Here is a 10,712-nt window from a genome sequence, read left to right on the forward strand (position 1 = left end):
TGAGCAGATGAGATTCCTGTGAGACTCTACAAAGATTATACGAAAGAACTTGCTCCTTTTCTAGTAGCAGTTTATCACAGACAATGCGCTTGTTCTACCCCTTCCTGAGTATTTTCATCAGTCTGAGAACCTTACCAGGTACGACTGATAAAAGAGACAAAGAAGACCCAATGAAGAACGACGCCTTTCGTCACGGGATCGTTTAGTTGGCGCAGGAGCGTTGCAGAGATGTTCAACAAACTTCAGTAGCGACGCTATAAGGGAGAAGTTGTGTGTCACGGAGAGGTTTTACGTATGGGACACCGAAGCACATTTACGCGGATTTCTTTTGGATTTTTAAACATTTTTGTGGTTAGATTTAATATACAGCGAGTTATTCTGCTCATTTCAAATGTAAGCCCTATATAATATGAGAATGAGACTTTTTCAAAAATCTGTCAATGCGATACAATTATGGTATAGGCAGAAGACACGATATATAGAAATGGTCGGGATATTCCACCCAGTCAAGAGGCTATTCCGCGCAGTATTTCAGTGTCAAAATCACAAGCATTTACCAGAAATAAACCATTTTTCGCTCTTTTGCATCCACATACACTTATAGCACATTACTGGCACTTTATCCAGACGAGCTACCTGTAACACTTTTTACTGCTTGTTTCAAACCTTCCTCGGACCGTGAGGCTCTTGGCTTTTTCCTTCCGTATGTACAGACCATCTGAAACGAAACCAAAAAAACGTGTTCTCTAGAATTTCGCAGTAAAACGTCAAGTAAGATAATAACTTGACTGCGTGGAAATACACTAGCCCCAAGTGTACAGGGCGAAATAGTTCCATCTGCATACATTTCGAAAGACGCGGCAAATCAGACCCTTGTGGGAGAAAACAGCAATATTTGTTGGTACACATACTGCGTAACCTGTGTTCTTATACAAGAAACAATAAGAATTCACAATTTCACATTATTGTGCATGTTACATCTTAATATGTTAGGGTATATTCTTTAACTGTGGCAATAATCCATCACAGTTCACATTTTTCTAGATTTAGTTCTCCTGTCCTGTCGGTAATGTAACAGAAAACATCCTGCCTACAACCACATGCAGCAGCACTGAGATACTGGCACACACTGAAGGCAAAATGACATGGCTCTGTGAGGAACTAACATACCATTTACGACGTTTCTTATTTCAGACAGGTTAGCCTCGTGAGCAGAATAGCCCCGCTGTACCCTATCGCGTCTAAAATTGTTTAGTCTTACAACATGATTATTAAAGTAAAAACTGGTATATACACTTCTAACTCAACATTATATTTCAGAGTGCAAAACAATTTTATATTGACTCTGATCGAGTACGTAAATGTGTCCTGGGTATGGGGCACGTTTACGCCTATCACACAATAACGAGTTAAAAAAGACACTGCTAAACTTTTCAAAATATATTTTGTTGGCGGTGAACAAAAGTAGTCTTACTTACTTGACAAAAAATAAAAACACCTACAGCCAAAATCATAAGGACGGCTGTAGGTGTTTTTATTTTTGTCAAGATGGTAAACGGCCGTCGTCCCAGAGACGTCCTGCTAAAAGGATGGACATACGGAAGTTATTCTTACTTACGCCAATTAACACGGTAAAACACAACTGTGGTAATGGTAGTAAATCACTTTTTTTCTGCGAACTTCCAGCTTTTAGCAAAATATAGCCTACATAGAAGTTTTAATGTTAATTAAGGGCGTGTTCAACATCATTGTACGAACAGCAATTTATGCACACATAAAGCAATATGTTTCCTGTGGCACAATCGTCGTGAGTCTACCTTTTACATATGGGGTACTGGACCCAGTCTGTATTTCTTTTTGATAGGTTATATCGTTTCAAGCAGTTTTAATCGTCTTCGTTAGATTGCTGCAGGCTATAAGAGAAAGGAAGAAGAATTGGATAGCACATTCGTTGAGATAGAAGTTTTTGCTAACAGATGCTTTGAAAGGACTAGTTTTAGGGAAGAGACTGAGAAGAAGGGGGAGATACAGGACGATAGACGACAAAGCGGAAACTACGCGGTCCTGAAGAGGATGCCAGAAGACAGGAGAGGACGAAGAGTTGCCATGTGAACATTTGCCTCTGGGAAGAACACTTATAATGAAATGAGAAGTAGTCCTATCAACATTTCTGCTTGTTTTTGCTTTCAGCAATTGTTGCCCTTATCAGTCCTTGCTGTCGTAGAATTAATTCTTTCTGCTTGAGATTCATTATGCTCAAATAGCTTTTTAGCAATTTAGACCTTTTATTCTCCAGTTAGGATGGCAATGCAAAACAGTCCGTAAACGTACCGCTACAGAATTCCGTAAACGTGTCCCCTCGTTATGTCTTCACTAGTTTCAAAACTATAGTAACACCTTCCGGGCTTCCAAGTTGTACAAATGTACCTTGTGAAGTAAAATAATCTCCCGTACACGTGCATATATTCATCTATTCTCACTTCAAAAAGCTATGCTCCCTAGGAGGCTCGACAGTAGAGTAGAAAACTTTACTCACTCTGCATAAAAACACAAACATGTTCTTCGCTCTCAGACGTTCACACACCTGGTGCCGAGAAGTTTGTGAGAGCCCCCAGTTGATGGCTGTACTAACCTCCCACTGTCGGTAGCGCTCTAACAAGAGTGGCTCCTGAGAAAAGTGCTCTGCGTAAGCGTGCCAAGTACGTAAACAAGCTCCGGTTTCCCTTTCATCCCGCGAAATAACCACGACGAGAAAATTCGAGAGAGCTCACACAGAGGCTTATTCGATAATCATTCTTCCCACGAGCCATTCGCAAGTGGAACGGGGGAGGGGCATCAGTTATTGATACCAGTAGTATACCCTCCCCCACACCACACAACATCAGCTGCCTTGCGGAGTACTGATGTAGATGTTGGTGCAGATGTAGGCTGTACAGAGTCCGATATTTTAAGACAGAGTGTGTGGAAGTTTTCAAACATATCGGCCAAAACCAAGACCTCGATTTTCAAATACAAGTAGGGGTAATCTCAAAATGTCTTGCATTCAAATAAGCCTCACATTTTGCACGCTCCTTGGAATTCTTGTTCTTTGATAGTTGTTTCACCGGTCAGGAAGCTTCTGAACGCCTCAATTAGCGGTACCTGTTCTTCCAATCAAACGGATTCGTCAGTTACTTGCTTGTATGGAAAGATATCTTTCTTCTTGATCAAATTAAACTACTCGCTGTTGGGGAAATATTCTCTTGTTGTTTTCAGTTCATTAGACTCAGAATATGAGCCGCATTTCTGCCAGAGAGCACTCCAGAAAGTTGAAGAAATCTATAAAGCGAAACTTTATGGCACTACGATAGCCCATTGCAACAGATTTAGTGAATTTTCGTATTTTTCCATGTTCGTTGCTACCACAGAAACATGACCTGGATTTATTTTAGTCGTTTCTTCCACTCGAACAGAGAAGCTCATTATTATAAATTCTGCATCATAATTCGACAGACCGTGAAATTAGGTCTACAATTTAAATTACTGCTACTCTGATCAGTACCACGAAATCGACCTGTAAAATGACAGTAATCTCTGTGTGCAAAATTTTTGCTGTTCGAAACGCTTTTTTCTCTTAGGTACTAATAATTATCAGCTTGTTTTCCAACAATTAATTTGCACACAGTTTCAATCGGTCAGGAATTTTTAAATAATTTTTTATTTGCTCAGAAATCGGCTGTTTTCTAAACTATTCCGCGCAGTATTTATCTCAGTACAGCTGATGGTTCAAATGGCTCTAAGGACTATGGAACTTAACATCTGAAGTCATCAATTCCCTAGACTTAGAACTACTTAAACCTAACTAACCTAAGGACATCACACACATCCATACCCGAGGTAGGACTCGAACCTATGACCGTAGCAGCAGCGCGGTTCCGGACCGAAGCGCCAAGAACCGCTCGGTCACAGGGGCCGGCTCAGTACAGCTGAAACTCTGGGCATTCGTAGCTGTAAATGCAATGCACACAGAAAGCTGTACTATACAGATCGTACACAAGAATTTAATTACTAACCCCCGGTTGGGAAAAAGCATTAGATGTCTGCATACAAGGCAAATAGTAGCTTAAATTGTTTGTATGACTGGAATTTAGTGCACTGAATCTGTGCTTGAGGCATGATACTTCTGACTGGTTTGAACTGCAAACAATCAACTAAATATGCAACTATCTTCTCTTTAGAATAAAAGTAGGTAAACAGTGTTTACATACTTCTACTTATTGTTTATGAGCAGTAATAGCACTACATGCTAGGCTCAAAAATTTCTGTGTTTGCAACAGGCAGCATAAATGTATTCTCATTTTTCTCATATTTCTGATGCTGTGACCCAGACAGTCAAACCACTTGAAACTTCTTTCCGCTGTGTTCCTATTCTGATCCTCCTATAATTATCCACTCGTGCTCAAAGTACCAAATATCACATACATAAATGGGCACATTTACACCGCTTTTATCAAAGTTCCACACATGACTCAATTCCGTAGAAAACGAAATACTCACAATGTTTAATACATTTGATTACTAATGATAACTAGACACATGGTTCACATGGTCATTTGCTGGGTACAAATGAGTTATAGTTGACCATTTGAAACAATAATCATCATGGTTTGAATCAATATTTACGACATTTGTTTTCCTGCTCTCACTTTTGACAATTTTCTGCGCATTCCTACATAAAATCCCTTATTTATATTAACGTTAATGCAAAGTTTTATAATTTATTTTTAATGTCCACTCGGTGTAGTGAACTTCGAAAGTTTCCTGGTTATTTTTTGAAGTCAGTCAGTCTGTGACATTTCGTACACATCACCTAATCACCTGCCTTGAGCAATAGGAATTTACAGACAGGTTAGATATTTATCTTAACTGTCCAATTCAACACCCGCTGGTGAAAACAGGAAAGCAGTGTTTTGGGATCTTTGAATTCTTCATGATTAGCTGTTACACCAGTACGATTTTTAAAAGCTGAAAGCACGCAAACCCATTCTAGACTATCATTCTTGGTTTTAACACGTTTGGTAAATGGCTCACCCATCATTTCTAATTATTGAAAATACCACTTTACTTAGTCTGAAGTAGACTAAGATGATGACAACGACAATGTCCCAAAAGTTCAGCCTGCCCAGGTCTTCTACCACTGCAGATTCTCCTATGCTGCTGCTACTTCTGCTTGCAGATTCGATCAGGAAGAAGATACTATGAGTAGACTGCAGATTTTTGCATTTTGCTGCACGCTTCGGATTGATTTCGCTTCCACGGTAGAATTTAAAATATTGCCCAGGCCAGTATTACACTGCCAGAGTGCAGTGTCCTGCGTCCAGGTGGACGCATATCCTATCGCTGGAGGCTCCGGTAATACTAAAAAGAAAACATACACGAGTAATCAGTAAGGTGTGAGACAGTTAATAATAAAATATATATTTGTCACACTTTAATTTTTTGGATTGCGCAGGAGCTAAAACAATGATGATAGCTACGATGATGATGATGGTGATGTCTCTAATGGCACAGTCTCAACGACTAAGCTACAGCAGCAAGTCTTTCAGCTTTTATAGTAGGCAACAGTGCTTAGTCAGCATTCAAAAATGTGATTACTAAGCATTAGTCAGAAAGTTTTCTATCTTGTATTTATTCACCACATTTCCAAGGAAAACGAACTCCAAGATCCAAGATATCCTGGAAATTCAAACTCACAGATGTGTGTGTTTAATCATTTGCAACAGGGAACAATAAGCGGACCTCGTATCTTTGCCCTGCAATATTTTGGTAACCACGCAGTACAATTTTTTTTTAAGTTGTGGCGCGAGTATAATAACTGAAGAAGGCTGCGCATCTTACGAAAAGGCAAGACAGTCTCAGCAGTCGACCGGAGCCTCCAGCGACAGGATAATGCGTCCACCTGGACGCAGGACACTGCACTCTGGCAGTGTAATACTGGCCTGGGCAATATTTTCAATTCTACCGTGGAAGCGAAATCAATCCGAAGCGTGCAGCAAAATCCCAACATTCAGCTAGAGTGAACAACCACACAGTTCGCCACCACTATTACGTGTCATACGTTAAATTCATCGTGTATCAAAGTAAGCATACTGGTTTTGCTTTTATACTTTTCTAAAGCATTTTATACAGCACTGCACAGAAATCCACCAAACAAATTAATTAGTCTGTGATAGGCAGGATGCAGCAGATTGCTTTGTATTATATGGCTTCCTCATGAAAACATGGTTACCACGAAAAATATCTAGCAGTCGCCTGTGACGCAAATATCTCTGACGAAAGATAAAAATATTGCTGGTTATCATTCCTTCAGGTAATACAGAACACCAGAATATTACTTTTGTAAAACTGTAGACAGCCTTAAAATGGAATTCTTGAGGATTAAACTGTATCCCATAAGTGACGTATGTAGCAAACAGAAGCGCAATTTTCTTATTTCTTGTTTACAAAAATTTTCTTACTTTCTTAAGCTATGTAAGCTAGTTACTGGCGTATGCAGTACGCAAAATGAACTTACGGCAGTAACCTGTATTCTTCCAACAAATTCTATGACGTAATTTATCATTATCATCAAGGAAAATGGAATACCGTGTGGATAGGGCCTCCCGGCGGATAGACCGTTCGCCTGGTGCAAGCCTTTCGAGATGACGCCACTTCGGCGACTTGCGTGTCGATGGGGATGAAATGATGAGGATAAAGACAACACAACACCCAGTCCCTGAGTGGAGAAAATCTCCGACCCAGCCGGGAATCGAAGCCGGGCCGTTAGGTACGACATTCCGTCGCGCTGACCACTCAGCTACCAGGGGCGGACATCATCGTCATCATTTAACCGTTCCAGTTTCCCGGGTACTGGTAATGAGCCTCTTCCACTTCGTCCTGTCCAAATACACCTGTTCACGGAGAACATCATCCACTGTCCATCCTCTGGTCACTAGATCAACCTTAATCAAGTCCATCCATCGGATTTGAGGTCTTCCTTGAGGTCTTTTCCCATCCACCTGTCTTTCCAAATTTCCTTCGCTGTTCTAGTTGGCTCCATTCTCACCACATGCCCGTACCATCGAAGTCTAGATGCGCCAATTCGATCTAATAGTAATGTCTTTATTCCGGCTTCTTTCCCCACCTTCTCATTCCTTGTCCATCTTGATCTTCTGGATGGTGGATCTGAGAAATTTCATCTCTGATGCTTGCAGCTTTGATGATTCTTTTTTGGGGAGGGTACATGTTTCAATACCATAGGTGAATATTGGTATGAAATAGCTATTAAACATCATCAGTTTGGCCGGTTTTGGAATCAAGTCATCCCATAAAAGTGATCTTATTTGTTGGTAGAATTCAGAATCTTTTTGCACTCTGTTGTGATTTCATATCTGACCAAATTATCACTGGAGATTACACTTCCAAGGTAAGGAAAACTGTCCACGCACTCTAGTTGGTGGTGTCCTAGTTTTACCCTTGCTGGTTGTCCATCTCTGTTGACTGCCATCACCACTATCTTGGTCTTCCTGATGTTAAGGTTATATTTCTGAAACTGAGATTTCCATTCATCGCGTCTGATCTGTGCTTTCTCTTCCGTTTCACCCTATATCATGATGTCATCAGCAAAGGCAAATGCATGCAGTTCACCTGACTTCTCCCTGACGTTCTTCATTATAATATCCATAACAGTGATGAATAGTAGTGGGGACAGTGCACTTCCTTACTGCACTCCACTCTTGGTCTCAAACCATTATGATCGTCCTTCCCCAATTTGTACACAGCCAGTACAGTCTTTGTACAACATCTGAATTTTTCTTCTTAGTCCTTCAGGCACATGATATAATCTATAAGGAGCTGTAAGAATTATCGTCAATTGCAGTGAAAGTGTGTGACAGTCGAAGGAAATCAGTTTAAGAATGAACGCAGTAAAACATTTTGCTCCAACTTTTCCACTGAAAGTGGTTTTATAGTTGTAAATGTGCTAAACCGGTGTTCTGCAGTTTCGGAGCTCAGTTTCAGGTCCAGTCATTCTGATCAAAGTTTTGCATGATTTCTCTTCATTATTTTAGGTGAACCCTGAATTCCTTCCTTCAGGAACATTACATACATTTTTTTCTCAGACTGAGCTACTGCTATAATGACCTAGACATCGATGGCACACTAGATTATAATGTTCATTTTATTTTCCATTTTAAGCAGTTTCTCAGTGTTCCATTTGTATTAGATATTCAGGAAACATTTCCAAAGGCAGGCTGCATAAAGAGGATCCTATTAAGAAATCAAAATGTGAAAACAACTTTAAACACTATTTGTCTGCACAACAGAATAGTCAAAATTCAGTAATACGAGGACTCACTGAAGAAGTAATAGGAAGAGGGCTTTTTCAAAATAATTTAAACGAAGTGCAGATCGAAATTAAGCAGTAGGCACTAAAAGAGAGGAGAGAAGAAATGGAAAAATCTAAGGTGAAATTTATAAATTTTTATGTGATAGACAACGATGTTGATGAGAAGAGCTCTGCATTTTGTAGCACGTTTGAACAAAAGAAGATATTTTCTTGATGATTGGGCCTGCAGTGAAATATGTGCCTTGAAAGGACATTGTAAGTAAGGCCCCAGTATCACTGCTTAAAATGTTTATTGATTATTACGGCAGTTGTTTCGGAAGACTTCCATTTTCAAGTACCTGCGTGTACAAAGCTTGAGAGTTAAAATGTGCTACAGTTCTACAGGAAATTTATACTAAATTTTTATAAGTGAAGAATTTCGTGAGTTTTTGAGATATAGCAGAAACTGCAGTCATAATTTTCATTATCACGAATTACACAAACCACTATGTTGTAATCAGTTTTTATATTTCTGTTGTAATAACCAATAAATGTTTTAAGCAGTGATACTGGAACCTTACTTACAAAAGAAGATATATTTAGCGTTTGTTATTCACAGCGTGTTAGAACGCTATAAAATTAGTGGTGAAAACTAACATTTACAGAAGAGATACATTGAGAGAACAAGCAAATTATTTAGCATCCGACACCAAAAACGTATGCCAGCTTTAATTTTAATTATACACCACAAGACAACAATTTGAAATTGGCATTTTAAATCAAGTATAGAGTATGAACCAAAGAAACAAACCATCAGAATTTACATATTCAAACTCAACATCAAAAGGGCACCGTAGACACAGAGATAATCTTAACCTCCTTAACCTTACAAACATTCCCAGTGATCATATACAAAGGAAATGTAGTACAATGAGCTCATTGTTCAACAAGGTCTTATTTAAAATGTACAGTACATAGAAACATTTTTAGTAATACTTCCAATAAGTGTAGAGTATTATCACAGACTGACTAATCGTAGATGTCACCATTACTATGCTATGAGTTTACGTAATACAACTAGAAGTTATGAAATGTAGCTCTATTCTTACACTACAGGCCAACTTTTACAACAGGAGCCTGTTAGCAACCTTTTGAACATTCATTTGCTGGCTCATGGCCTCTAAATACCTAACACTTTCCGTTTGCCTCCCAAAATACATTCCTCGTCCACTCTTCAGTCCAGTCCTTCTTCCACGACGTTATACTACTTTATCTGTATGTATAAATTAATATTAATGAAACGCTATTACAAGATAGCTTAAAACATTTGCTAATTAACCACAACAGAGAAAGCTATAAATAGAGATTGGATCCTGCAGAACTTGTAATAAAGTAGAGAAATGCGTAAACACAAATGAGATTTTCAGTTTCTCAGATGGGAACAATTCAATTGCTGAAAGAAATTACCTATCGTAAATATGTACTCCTAGTTAGTTTTAAGATTAGTCTGGCATGTAGTCTTTTACTAGAATAATTACTGGATTCCCTGCATAGATAATAGCCAGTTAGTGAAATGTAAAGCTCAGTCTCCAAAACGGAGAGTATACACATTGGCGACGGAGATATATCTTAGAATGTGTTGGACATTGAAAAAGCAAGAAATACTAGGGCTATTCGGAAAGTAAGGAACGATAGGTCGCGAAATGGAAACCACAGTGAAAATTAAAACTGTTTTACTTCCAACGGTTAGCTACACCTTCCAGCTACTTCTCTACAGTCGCCGCTCAGATTTAGACATCTGTCGTAGGGTTGTCCGAACTTTTCAATTCACTCGTTGTAGAAGACAGCCGCCAGTGCCTTTCGACAATTTTCTACTCTGGGCTGCAGCTCGTTTCTGTGTCAAAATATTGTCTTCATAGCAAGCAGTTCATTTGAGCAGAGATGAACCTGAGGGGCAGCCAATTACAGTCTCTGTTGTGCGTGATGGAACACTTCCCATCGAAAACGCTGCTGGAGCATTTTTATTGCCCCTGCAGAGTACGGCCGAGAATTGTCATGTAGAACGAACTGCATGACAGTTATGTTATGTGGATTGCATAGCTTCAGGCGAAATCTTTCGCCAGATCCTCATACTTGGCAGGAGACGCTAATTTTTCACGTTCTCACTGTGAGCTCAGAACTGAAAAAAGCGACATGATGCGATCGACGGGAGTACTAGACACAGTGCCCAACGCATCTGTGCAAAGATTCATCAGATTTTTCACTGTATTTTCCATTTCGCGTCCGATCATTCCTTACTTTCCGAATAACCCTCGGATACAAGGTCTGGATAACGTTCATTGTTATGAATTACTTAAAGCTACAGAGA

Source organism: Schistocerca cancellata, chromosome 4 (genome assembly GCF_023864275.1).
Source record: "Schistocerca cancellata isolate TAMUIC-IGC-003103 chromosome 4, iqSchCanc2.1, whole genome shotgun sequence".
Taxonomy (NCBI): Eukaryota; Metazoa; Arthropoda; class Insecta; order Orthoptera; family Acrididae; genus Schistocerca; species Schistocerca cancellata.